The sequence below is a fragment of the Scyliorhinus torazame genome, chromosome 5, assembly GCF_047496885.1.
Source record: "Scyliorhinus torazame isolate Kashiwa2021f chromosome 5, sScyTor2.1, whole genome shotgun sequence".
NCBI lineage: Eukaryota > Metazoa > Chordata > Chondrichthyes > Carcharhiniformes > Scyliorhinidae > Scyliorhinus > Scyliorhinus torazame.
Genome location: NC_092711.1, coordinates 225653732 through 225667589, shown reverse-complemented (window position 1 = coordinate 225667589; position 13858 = coordinate 225653732). Strand labels below are relative to the sequence as shown.

General features: G+C 45.8%; 1 protein-coding gene across 1 annotated transcript in view; it reads left to right on the top strand.

Annotated features, from left to right (window-relative positions):
* The window catches only part of tnmd (tenomodulin), a 235758-nt gene that overhangs the window by 137256 nt on the left and 84644 nt on the right, over nt 1–13858 (top strand). The window lies entirely within an intron of this gene.

The window sequence follows — 13858 nt, the reverse complement described above, 5'->3', positions numbered from 1 at the left end:
TAGCCAGCTGCCTAGTCCCCGCAAGATCGGGCGTACCCCCTTCCAGTAGCCGCTGGCGGACGTACGCAGACTTCATGCCTGTGACATAAGCGTCTCTAATTAAAAGTTTGGTGTGCTAGACTGCCAAAACTGCCTGGCAGCCACAGTTCCTACCTAGGATCTGCAGGACATGCAAGAAGTCATCCAGAGTCTCCCTGAGGAGTTGGTGTCTCATGGCCAGGGGGTGCCTGGCGTACACTTGGTTCACCGGTCGAACGTAATGTCCCTTCAGGAGCGCCATCGCTTTGGAGTAGGTGGGCGCATCCCGGATGAGGGGATAAATGTCAGGGATCACCGGTGAATAGAGGACTTGGAGCTTCTGCGCGTCCGATGGTTCGTCAGCGGCTGCTCTGAGGTAACCTTTGAAGCAGGCTAGCCAGTGGTCGAAGGTGGACGTGGCGTTGGCTGCTTGAGGGCTCAGCTGCAGGCGATCAGGCTTGATGCGGAGGTCCATCGTTTAAAAAATCTTGTTCAATAAATTGATGTACCGTCAATTACCACAAGATGAGGATGGTGGAACAATCGAGGCTTTATTGAACAAGATGTTGTGCCTCCTGTAGCTGGAACCAGAATGGCTGCAGCACCGGCGAGCACACACATTTATACACCGCCTACTGGGCGGAGCCAGCAGACAGGGATTTACCCATGTACCTCTAATATAGGGGCAGTGCCGTAATACATATAATATACTACTAGTGGTGACTACCACAATCCCCCCATTCTTAACCTCACTGAGGATTGCCTTGATTTGCAGAAAAATATTTGTTTTTCAATTTCACTGTGCAGCTGTGGAATGTGCCAAGAGTTTACCACCTTCCGGTCTTTAAAAGGGCAATAGCATTTTCGTTTTGGGAATTTTGACGAACAATCATTATTTAATTCCTACATGGATAAGAATCCTCAGAGAGTTTTCAGCAGAGATGAATTGTTCATTCGTGCGTTTTGCTAATCACCATATTTTACTTCTGATGATATCATTAAAATGCTGGAGAAGGGAAAATATGAATCTTTTCAGATTTTGTCCTCTGAAGACTTCCTGCCTTGCTATATCAAACTGGGGATGAATTAAGGAAGTGTGAACAAGCACAGGTAGTGCTGGATTACTCCGGTAAACACGTGTTACGTTTTGAGATCATTTTTCCCTTCGATGGAAAGTTTTTTTTTTAAATGAGCTGCGTTTAAGTTTTGAACAAAACAAATTCATGAAGGTTTAAAAAGAACGGAGCCACAGCCTCCATGCATGCAATATATATACTGGAGCCAGACAGGTCAGTTTGTGAAAGGTCATGGTTTGGAGTCTGCTGCAAACTGTTAGAACGTGGGTCAATTGTCCCGTCCCAGCTTCATTAGCCAAGACGGCAGCTATTCATTTTGAGAACAGCAGCAGATGTTTTACTTAAACTTACACCCCAAGAGAAAAGGGGAAGAAACCAGTTTTATTGACGTGTCTACTCGTGGAACACTAATGGAGAGGAATTCAGTGTCACAGCCACCCGCCTTGTTGGAAACACACAAAGCGATATGTGAGCAGTCAGGTTTTTCACAAGAGAAAGCGAGATGTTGTGTAACCTGGAGCTGGGAAACAAATATGTGGGAGGTCAGCATTTGTTTGTGGCTGGAAGTTGTCTGGAAAGAAATGCAACGTGAAAAAAATCCGAAAAGGATAGGAATTTTTACAATTTTTTTCATAAGTTAAAGTAAGATTTTGCTAATTAAGGGGAATTTGCTTTGACTATTACTTGTCTTGAAACAAAACATTTCAATGCTTTGCATTCAGCCAAATTTCACCAAATGTTTCAGTCTACCTTCAAGTAGAGGACACATGTAATGGTCAAACAGCGCAGGCGCACAAACAGAAAATGCTTGGCTCTCTTGCAAGAGTGACTAAAGCTGAGGGAATATCAATGCAGACAAAAAAACGCAGAAACAATTTTAAGACCAATTTTTAAAACTTACATACAAACTGTGATGGAAAAGCAAAAGACCTCGTGGTCCATCCAATATTTTTCACATCATTGCGACATCTTGAGCATCACAATAAATACCACAATACCAGAATAAATAAAGCAGATAAATACGGTAGCACAGTGGTTAACACTGTTGCTTCACAGCTCCAGGGTCCCAGGTTCGATTTCCAGCTTGGGTCACCGTCTGTGCGGAGTCTGCACGTTCTCCCCGTGTCTGCGTGAGTTTCCTCCAGGTGTTCCGGTTTCCTCCCACAAATCCCGAAAGACGTGCTCTTAGGTGAATTGGACATTCTGAATTCTCCCCCTGTGTACCCGAACAAGCGCCAAAATGTGGCGACTAGGGGATTTTCACATTAACTTCATTGCAGTGTTATTGTAAGCTTACTTGTGACAATAAATATTATTATATAATATACCAACCTTCCCAATGGACAAAACTATCTAACGAAGGAATGATAAACATTGATCTTGCAGGAAAGAGTATCCAATTTATATCAACATCACCACTCAATGGACGCTGCTTTTAAATAGCACAAAACATTCAAGTAAGCTAATAAATCCATTTTGATCCCTTTGCCTAAACTAAAAGTTGAATTATGCCAAGTCATCCTGGTTGATCAAGAAATTTATAACTTTAGATCAAGGATATGATTTTACCAACGGGAGGGTAAATCGCAGGTAGGCTCCAAATCTGGCTCCGCGCGAGTCACTTGACCTGCTGCGCCCGGGGCCTTCTCGATCACACATTCACTGAGCATGCTCCAGATAATGATATTCAATAGCTCATTTAAATATCTGGACGTCATATTCAACCGGCGCCTGGAAGTCAATGGCCGTGCCTGCGGGCGCAGTTTAGCACTGGTTTCCACAAGCGTGGACCAGGTGCGTTGGCACCTCGGGGATCTCACAGGCCATTAGAGGGACCCGGATGGTTGGAGACAGGGCAGGGTAATACCCTGATACTCCCCTGGCACTGCCAGAGTGTCAATGTGGCCCTGCCAGGGTGGTAGGCTGGCAGTGCCAATGTGTCTGGGTACCACCTGGGCATTGCCAAAGGTTAGGGGTTAGGGGGCCATGATCATGAAAGGGGGTGTGAATGGGCTCTGAGGGGATCAAAGAAAGGTTGGGGGTGAAGGAGGGGAACTGAAAGCGGGTGGTCCTGAAAGGCGGTGGCTGTAAAGATCAGCACAGCCTAGGCCCTTCATAATGTTGCTCACCTCAATAAATTCTCCCCTTAACCTCCAAAGAAAACAACTCCAACTTACCCAATCATTCCGCAAAGCTACAATTCTCCATTCCTGATAGTATCCATGCAAATCTCCTCTCATCCCTCTCTGACATGATTACACCTTTCCTTTAAGGTAGGGTCCAGAACTTTGTACAATTGTCTAGCTGCAGTTTAATTAGTCTTCAATATAGTCTTCCACATCTTATGTTCTATCTCTCGGCTATGAAGTATCCCATAATCCTTCTTGACCACCTTATCCGTTATCTTTTGAGATCTATGGACATAGTCTCATAGAACATAGAACATAGAACAATACAGCGCAGTACAGGCCCTTCGGCCCACGATGTTGCACCGAAACAAAAGCCATCTAACCTACACTATGCCATTATCATCCATATGTTTATCCAATAAACTTTTAAATGCCCTCAATGTTGGCGAGTTCACTACTGTAGCAGGTAGGGCATTCCACGGCCTCACTACTCTTTGCATAAAGAACCTACCTCTGACCTCTGTCCTATATCTATTACCCCTCAGTTTAAAGTTATGTCCCCTCGTGCCAGCCATATCCATCCGCGGGAGAAGGCTCTCACTGTCCACCCTATCCAACCCCCTGATCATTTTGTATGCCTCTATTAAGTCTCCTCTTGACCTTCTTCTCTCCAACGAAAACAACCTCAAGTCCGTCAGCCTTTCCTCATAAGATTTTCCCTCCATACCAGGCAACATCCTGGTAAATCTCCTCTGCACCCGCTCCAAAGCCTCCACGTCCTTCCTATAATGCGGTGACCAGAACTGTACGCAATACTCCAAATGCGGCCGGACCAGAGTTCTGTACAGCTGCAACATGACCTCCCGACTCCGGAACTCAATCCCTCTACCAATAAAGGCCAACACTCCATAGGCCTTCTTCACAACCCTATCAACCTGGGTGGCAACTTTCAGGGATCTATGTACATGGACACCTAGATCCCTCTGCTCAGCCACACTTTCAAGAACTTTACCATTAGCCAAATATTCCGCATTCCTGTTATTCCTTCCAAAGTGAATCACCTCACACTTCTCTACATTAAACTCCATTTGCCACCTCTCAGCCCAGCTCTGCAGCTTATCTATATCCCTCTGTAACCTGCTACATCCTTCCACACTATCGACAACACCACCGACTTTAGTATCGTCTGCAAATTTACTCACCCACCCTTCTGCGCCTTCCTCTAGGTCATTGATAAAAATAACAAACAGCAACGGCCCCAGAACAGATCCTTGTGGTACTCCACTTGTGACTGTACTCCATTCTGAACATTTCCCATCAACCACCACCCTCTGTCTTCTTTCAGCTAGCCAATTTCTGATCCACATCTCTAAATCACCCTCAATCCCCAGCCTCCGTATTTTTTGCAATAGCCTACCGTGGGGAACCTTATCAAACGCTTTGCTGAAATCCATATACACCACATCAACTGCTCTACCCTCGTCTACCTGTTCAGTCACCTTCTCAAAGAACTCAATAAGGTTTGTGAGGCATGACCTACCCTTCACAAAGCCATGCTGACTATCCCTGATCATATTATTCCTATCTAGATGATTATAAATCTTGTCCCTTATAATCCCCTCCAAGACTTTACCCACTACAGACGTGAGGCTCACCGGTCTATAGTTGCCGGGGTTGTCTCTGCTCCCCTTTTTGAACAAAGGGACCACATTTGCTGTCCTCCAGTCCTCTGGCACTATTCCTGTAGCCAATGATGACATAAAAATCAAAGCCAAAGGTCCAGCAATCTCTTCCCTGGCCTCCCATAGAATCCTAGGATAAATCCCATCAGGTCCCGGGGACTTATCTATTTTCAGCCTGTCCAGAATTGCCAACACCTCTTCCCTACGTACCTCAATGCCATCTATTCTATTAGCCTGGGGCTCAGCATTCTCCTCCACAACATTATCTTTTTCCTGAGTGAATACTGACGAAAAATATTCATTTAGTATCTCGCCTATCTCTTCAGACTCCACACACAATTTCCCATCCCTGTCCTTGACTGGTCCTACTCTTTCCCTAGTCATTCGCTTATTCCTGACATACCTATAGAAAGCTTTTGGGTTTTCCTTGATCCTTCCTGCCAAATACTTCTCATGTCCCCTCCTTGCTCGTCTTAGCTCTCTCTTTAGATCCTTCCTCGCTACCTTGTAACTATCCATCGCCCCAACCGAAACTTCACACTTCATCTTCACATAGGCCTTCTTCTTCCTCTTAACAAGAGATTCCACTTCCTTGGTAAACCACGGTTCCCTCGCTCGACGCCTTCCTCCCTGTCTGACCGGTACATACTTATCAAGAACACGCAGTAGCTGATCCTTGAACAAGCCCCACTTATCCAGTGTGCCCAACACTTGCAGCCTACTTCTCCACCTTATCCCCCCCAAGTCACGTCTAATGGCATCATAATTGCCCTTCCCCCAGCTATAACTCTTGCCCTGCGGTGTATACTTATCCCTTTCCATCATTAACGTAAACGTCACCGAATTGTGGTCACTGTCCCCAAAGTGCTCTCCTACCTCCAAATCCAACACCTGGCCTGGTTCATTACCCAAAACCAAATCCAACGTGGCCTCGCCTCTTGTTGGCCTGTCAACATATTGTTTCAGGAAACCCTCCTGCACACACTGCACAAAAAACGACCCATCTATTGTACTCGAACTATATATTTTCCAGTCAATATTTGGAAAGTTAAAGTCTCCCATAATAACTACCCTGTTACTTTCGCTCATATCCAGAATCATCTTCGCCATCCTTTCCTCTACATCCCTAGAACTATTAGGAGGCCTATAAAAAACTCCCAACAGAGTGACCTCTCCTTTCCTGTTTCTAACTTCAGCCAATACTACCTCGGAAGAAGAGTCCCCATCTAGCATCCTCTCCGCCACCGTAATACTGCTCTTGACTAGCAGCGCCACACCTCCCCCTCTTTTGCCTCCTTCTCTGAGCTTACTAAAACACCTAAACCCCGGAACCTGCAACATCCATTCCTGTCCCTGCTCTATCCATGTCTCCGAAATGGCCACAACATCGAAGTCCCAGGTACCAACCCACGCTGCCAGTTCCCCTACCTTGTTTCGTATACTCCTGGCATTGAAGTAGACACACTTCAAACCACCTACCTGAACGCTGGCCCCCTCCTGCGACGTCAAATCTGTGCTCCTGACCTCTATACTCTCATTCTCCCTTACCCTAAAACTACAATCCAGGTTCCCATGCCCCTGCTGCATTAGTTTAAACCCCCCCAAAGAGCACTAACAAATCTCCCCCCCAGGATATTTGTGCCCCTCAGGTTCAGATGTAGACCATCCTGTCTGTAGAGGTCCCACCTTCCCCAGAAAGAGCCCCCGTTATCCAAAAATCTGAAACCCTCCCGCCTGCACCATCCCTGTAGCCACGTGTTTAAATGCTCTCTCTCCCTATTCCTCATCTCACTCTCACGTGGCACGGGCAACAACCCAGAGATAACAACTCTGTTTGTTCTAGTTCTGAGCTTCCATCCTAGCTCCCTGAAAGCCTGCCTGACATCCTTGTCCCCTTTCCTACCTATGTCATTGGTGCCAATGTGGACCACGACTTGGGGCTGCTCCCCCTCCCCCCTAAGGACCCGGAAAACACGATCCGAGACATCACGTACCCTTGCACCTGGGAGGCAACATACCAAACGTGAGTCTCTCACGCTCCCACAAAATCTCCTATCTGTGCCCCTGACTATAGAGTCCCCAATTACTAATGCTCTGCTCCTCTCCCCCCTTCCCTTCTGAGCAACAGGGACAGACTCCGTGCCAGAGGCCCGTACCCCATGGCTTACCCCTGGTAAGTCGTCCCCCCCACAAGTATCCAAAGCGGTATACTTGTTTCTCAGGGGAACGACCGCAGGGGATCCCTGCACTGACTGTTTTTTCCCAGTCCCTCTTACAGTTACCCACCTATCTCCAATCTTTGGTGTAACTAATTCCCTGAAGCTGCTATCTATGACCCCTTCTGCCTCCCGAATGATCCGAAGTTCTTCCAACTCCAGCTCCAGTTTCCTAACTCGGTCTTGGAGGAGCTGGAGATGGCAGCACTTCCTGCAGGTAAAATCAGCAGGGACACTAACTGCATCCCTCACCTCAAACATCCTGCAGGAGGAACATTGCACTCCCTTCCCTGCCATTCCTCTAACTTTCTACCAAGATCTGGCTAACAACTAAATTAAATTTTTATAAAAAATAATAATAATATAATAAAAATATGGTACTTACCTCAGACCAATGGGTTTTATTATTAGGTTAGAGGAGGAGGGCGGGTGGGAGACACTACACGTGTAGTGTCTCGGGTTACCTCTCCACCAGAATTTATTGGTGAGGGTCTTCCCAGACGTCCGCGGGTCGACTTCCTGATCCCGCCTAAAAAACTAATTTTAAAAAAAAGAAAAATTCTCAGCTCCTGCTGAAATTGACTAACCAGCCAGCTCCACTCCCGCCGAAATCGACTGGCCTGCCCCTGCAAAGAGAAGTGCTTTTAAAGGTTGACTTACCTCCCAGCAACCTCCTTCCGCAATGCTCCCGCTGAAATTGACTAACCAGCTGCTCTCACGCCGCCGAAATCGACTGGCCTGCCCCTGCAAAGAGAAGTGCTTTTAAAGGTTGACTTACCTCCCAGCAACCTCCTTCCGCAATGCTCCCGCTGAAATTGACTAACCAGCTGCTCTCACGCCGCCGAAATCGACTGGCCTGCCCCTGCAAAGAGAAGTGCTTTTAAAGGTTGACTTACCTCCCAGCAACCTCCTTCCGCAATGCTCCCGCTGAAATTGACTAACCAGCTGCTCTCACGCCGCCGAAATCGACTCAAAGGTCCTTTGTTCCTCTAGGCTTCTCAGAATCCTATTTTTTTTGCATGTTCCTTAGACTTTTTTGCATTCCCCAGATGCATTATCTCACACATCTCCAGGCTGAATTCTATTCACTATGTTCCTACCCACCTGCCAATCCATGAATATCTTCTGACAGCATTCTTCCTCACTCCCAAACACACAATCAATTTTTATATCATCTGCAAACTTTTTAATCATGCCCTTACATTTAAGTCTAAATCACTGAATTATACCAAGGGTTCCAGAGCTGGGTCCAAGTTCCGAAGAAGGGTCATATTGAACTCAAAATGTTAACTCTGTTTTTCTCTCCACAGATGTTGTCAAACCTGCTGAGTTTTCCCAGTATTTTCAGTTTTTATTTCAGATTTCTAGAGTCTGCAGAATTTTGCTTTTACTCTGTTATCTCCTGCTTCCCATAGTTGTCTGGGCTACATTTCATTTAGCCTGCTGACTTGTCCATTTTCAAGATGCTAAACAAATTAACATTTAGTCCCCATCTATACTTTTCCGATCTTATATTTTACCCTCCTCTACCAAAATGTCTGCATCATCCCTCTCTTCTGAAAAAACAAACCCAGAGGCCATAATATTTGCTGCACAGAGAAGCTCCCTGTCATGGCGATAATCCTGGAAGTAGTCGGGTATCCTAAGTCACACTTCCAAACTCAGCAATTTCATGGCGATGGGGCTAGAGTTGAGCCAAGTTTCACACATGCTTGATTTACAGAGGCAGCCAGCCATTTAAATCACCAACTGTCTCCACTGAAGTAGTATTTTGGTAAGTTAGGTGTGTGAATCTCGAGTGTGCAAAACAGATCAGCTAATCAAGGTCTGAACTTGGCAGGTTTGCTTGGATAATCAGGATACCCCTTTGGAAAGTTAAGGTACCCCTTTTAATATTGTCCTGGTACACCTTTGGAAGAGGCAAGACAGGATTTGGAATGTTAAAAGCAAACCTCATTGTCTGTAAAAAGTGCATGCACCCATTAAAACTGTCCAGGCAGTCAAAGAACTGTCAAATGACTGTCAAGCCATCAAGGAAATAACAAGCTGCCAAAGGACTGTCAATCTATCAAAGAATCACCAAAGTATACTAGGTAAGTGGATCTGGAGGGTATAAGGGCAAAGGGTGGTGGGTGGGGGCATGGGCTTGGCATGCATTAGCACTAAGTTGGCATAGGGACTATTAAGTGCCAAGGGCATGTGGGACGCATTGAAGGGCTATGTGGTGGGTAAAGGGGTAAGAGTTGTCTTTCAGGGTATGAGAGACTATAGGGAGTGGGTGGAGGGCATAAATTGGAATAGATTGGCATGGATAGGGAATGAGGGCTGGAAGGGCTGCTTTTGGTTTTAATATATTTTAGAATAATTTGAAATGCCAGAGCACAGAGGCAGGCCTTCCACCCGGCCCGCCTCCCCATCAGACAGCCTCCCTAGGCGGGTGCAACTTCCAATGCAGACCCCCCTCGGAACAAAAATCCCAACTGATGGCCGCCATTTTTAAAGTGTTTGCAGAGAGAGGAAATCTGTCTCTGTGCACCTGACTAGGGAGCAATAATCTGAACCAATGTATTCACCAAGAATCACGTCCATGTCTTCTGACTCCACATACAAGTTACATTTTTGGTCTTCAATTGGCTTTACTCTGTGTCATAGATCCCTACAGTGCAGAAGGAGGCCATTCAGCCCATCCAGCCTGCACTGACCCTGAGAAATACCACCCTACCTAGGCCCACTCCTCTTTTTTATTTCAGATTTCCAGCATCCACAGCATTTTGCTTTTACTAGCATATGTTTCTGAAAAACTATAATACAATTAGTTCTCGGTTGAATTATTGGAAATTTTACGTTTTGCCCACTCCATTGCAATGACAAAAGGCGGTACAATTTTAAACCAGCCACCTCATTAGCATTGGATGCAATGGTAATTTTACATGTGCCCAATTTTACACTCTGCTGATGTCACAGCATTGGCCTCTCTCCCAGAGCCCATGAGACTCCTGCCCAAAGAGTTTGGTTAAATATACCGCCTCATGACATCACACTGAAAAGCAAACATTCTCGAAAGTGTCAAGCGGGCAAATTCAACAGCAACAAATCACAGCTGAACAGATGGGGAAGGGACTAATGAACACGTAGCAAGTAGGTATGAAAGCTATTGATCAAGAGCCAACATTCAAGCAAATGACAACTATTAAAATAACTGGTAAGGACAGGAAGGAAAACAAATGAAAACACTCAAAATGTTTACTGCAAATGCTTCCGAACACTGTTTTGTACTGTCAGTGACTAAAAATAAGGGTGGAGTTCCAACTGAAAAGAGGGAGGTGAAGAAACCGCAGATATTCTAGTCAGAATTTTCCAAAGCTCTCCAGATGAGGGAATTGTGCCTCTTTTACAACCCTGTTCTTTCCCCACAGCCATGTATCATTTTCTACTTCAAATATTTATCTCCTTTTCCTTTAAATGATGCAATGCTTTCTGCCTCAAATATTCCCCACGGGAAAGCATTCCATGCTCTAACAACCCTCTGCATTAAAGATTTCCTCCTGTCTTCTCAGCGCACTTCTTTATTGACAATTTTAAATTAATGGCCCTGAGGCATCGACTTTCCCACAAGAGGAAAGGCTCTTAATCATTTTACCAGTGGGAGCAAATTTGGTTTCCTTTGCTCACCTTCACAGTTTAGTGAACTCAAAATAAAAAAAGCCTTTGATGTCCATTTCTGTGGCCTTTCTACTGTCTGATGTTCTGTCTGATGTTCCTATTTTAACCCAGCGTGGGCAAATAATTTCAATGGAGGGGGTTGTGCTTTGCTCCCGATGCATTCCAATTTCTCATCCTGTTAACTACCAGGGTTTTGGCGGCAGAATAGTCACCTGAGACGGGTCGAAATCAAAATGGGAAAGTCTTAACATCATTAGCGTCACAACGTGATGTTAATTGCCAGGATCAGGTGACCAGCATGAGCTTTTTTTTAAAAGCATTTTTTCACTCTCCACTTCCCTGGCAGCAATTAGCCCAGGCCTCCCCCACCAATTCCTCCATTTACCATGCCAGAGATCGATCCCTTGGGACCCCTCAGCAGTATCAGTTTCCCGCTCGATCCTCACTCCCTTCCGGCGGCTCGAGCATCAGTCCCCTCAGCTTTGCATGGGGGTTAGTTCAGATGAATGTAAATAAGGCCCAGGACTTAATTTGCTGGGGTCTGATGCTAGGAGATCCCTGGGAACTTCACTCCCTCCTGCACCCCACTCATACTCAATGCATTGAGTTAAATTCAGCAATTTTAAAAATGTGATGCCCACAATTCTATGTGATGCCATCTGTTTATATGCAGTAATATTCCAATATGAATGGCTCCCACCATGCTGTATATCTGAGAATCAAACTCTTTCTAAAAGTTTTTTAATTAATTTTCATTTGTATTTATAACAAAACAGGAAGGTAAGAACATAGAGTTCATATAGAGATACACAAGACAGATTCACAGTAAACTCCAAATGGCCGGCTACAACAACATATTATTAACTAAATACATGTTGCCTCATGGCATTAAAACATACCAGGGGTGTGTTTGAGGCCACAACCTATTGGTTGCCGTGGCAGCATAAGTGTTTTTTTTCAACTCCCTCAATACCCTTTGTCCCTCTCTACTTGCTTTCCTTGTCCTCTCGGTGTTGCCCCCCTTCCCCTTTCCTCCCCTCCCTCCCCTCCCCGCACTCCTTCTTTTCCCCTGTCTACCCCCACTCCCTCCCTGTTCTGCTCCCCACCCACCAGTCCACACACACCCCCTGCCGAGTTAGTTGCTGGTCACGAACAGGTCCTCAACGAGGCTGGTGAATTGCTTGCATGTATCGTGGAAGCCTTCTTCCAATCCTCTGATGGCGAAATTTTATTTTCTCCATTTTGAGGAATTCCGCTAAGTTTGGGGCAGGCCCAGAACGTGTGGTTGTGGTTGGCCGAGGCTCAGACGTGTTCTGGTCAAGTTTGCCCTGTGTACTAGCTTTAGCTGCATTGGACTGTGGAGGTGGAGTTCACCGTCTGCAGTGCTTTGATTCAGAGTCCTCCCCCTATCTCCATGCCAAGCTCCACCTCCCACTTTTCCCATGTCTCGTCCAGCGGGGCCCTTACCTCTAGCAGTTGTCCGTACATGTTGACGCAGTTACCATCCCCTAATTTGCCCGATGCTAATAGACCATTCTGGTAGGGTGTGTCCGGGTTGCTGGGGGAAGGTTGCGGTCTCCTTGCGGAAGAAGTTCCTCAGATGCTGGTATCGAAGCTTGTTTCTTTTGGGGAGCTGGAGTTTTTCTGTTAGTTCCCCTGTAGCTCTACTCTGTCATCAATGTAGAGGTTCCTTACTGTCAGTACCCCTTTGTCCTGTCGACATTTTGAAGGAAACATCTATTGTCACCGGGGTGAATTTATGATTTTTGCAAGTTGGGGCTTTTGTGAGGACCATGAAGAATCCAGCACAAGTTTGTGGAGTCAAACAGAAAGTAACTTTATTTACAACAATATATACACAGCACCAATAGTTCACAACTAGTTCCCTCTCTAGTCGGTACCACCCTGACTAGCTCTATTTATACAGCTGCACTGCTAACAATTCCCTCTCATTGGGGAAGCTCATATTCCCCAAGGAACATGGGGTAACCAATTGTCCCCAGCCAATAGGATCCAGGCAGGTTATGACAGGGGCCATAGTGGACATTGCACCAAGATTAAAGTGGTGCCTAAGCTGATTCCAAGTCTTTAGTGTGACCAGACTGGGGTTGTTGAGTACTTGGCTGGGGGAAATGGGAGTGGGGCCGTGGCCTGTAGTGATATGCATCATTGTATATACACAAGGGGTTAATGTAAATACACTACAACTAAATAACCACTAGAGGCAGCACCAGAGATGTATATAATAGACAGACAGGAAGTCAGGAGGGGCACTCTTCACAGGAACGGCAGCTGGTGAGCAGGGCACAGACAGACAGCTCAGATGTAACATCTAATATAAGCGCTGGAGAGAGAACGAACTTACACAATAAAGCATCTACTTCAACTGTAAGACTACGAGCATTATTCAGACACAAGGAATAATACATGGCCATTCCCTCCTTCACCTGCTGTATCAAAGGAGGGTTTGGAGAAAAGCTGCCTGGACCATTGGATCCTTTATCATTTCTGCCTCCTCTTAGAAACATTATGTTGAAGACAGAATGGTTAATGGGTGCAGAAAACGAAGGTATGAATAAGAGACCCGTGAGAGAAGTGGGGCAGCTAATCTTCAGCAGCCTAGATTGTATTGTTCCCCGTGATACCTTACCCTAGGAGGCTAGCACATACATAGAGGTGAGCACCATTCCATTCCATAGATGTAACATCTGGAGTCATACGGGTGATGAGAACTTGTGAATTATTATAGCAATGTGGCTCTGAACTCCACTCATTGACTTGGCATAACTGTGAGAATTAATTTGGCCACTGAAGAATGGCAGGAATTGTTAACCCGTGATTCCCCTCCGCTGAGAAGATGGCAGAATTGATGTAGCTGTGTCACCTTCACTATAACCTTCACTCCCAATGCTGCATTCCCACCTTCCACTATGTACCTTTTCAAACTTTTACGTGAGGCTGTTGAGTTATGCTGATCCCTTTCAAAGTGCTAAGTTAGAAATCTGGCTTGCTCTTGCTTTCTGGGCAATGGGCTTTGTAATTGACCTGGACCCGGTCCACTGCAGGAGCACTAA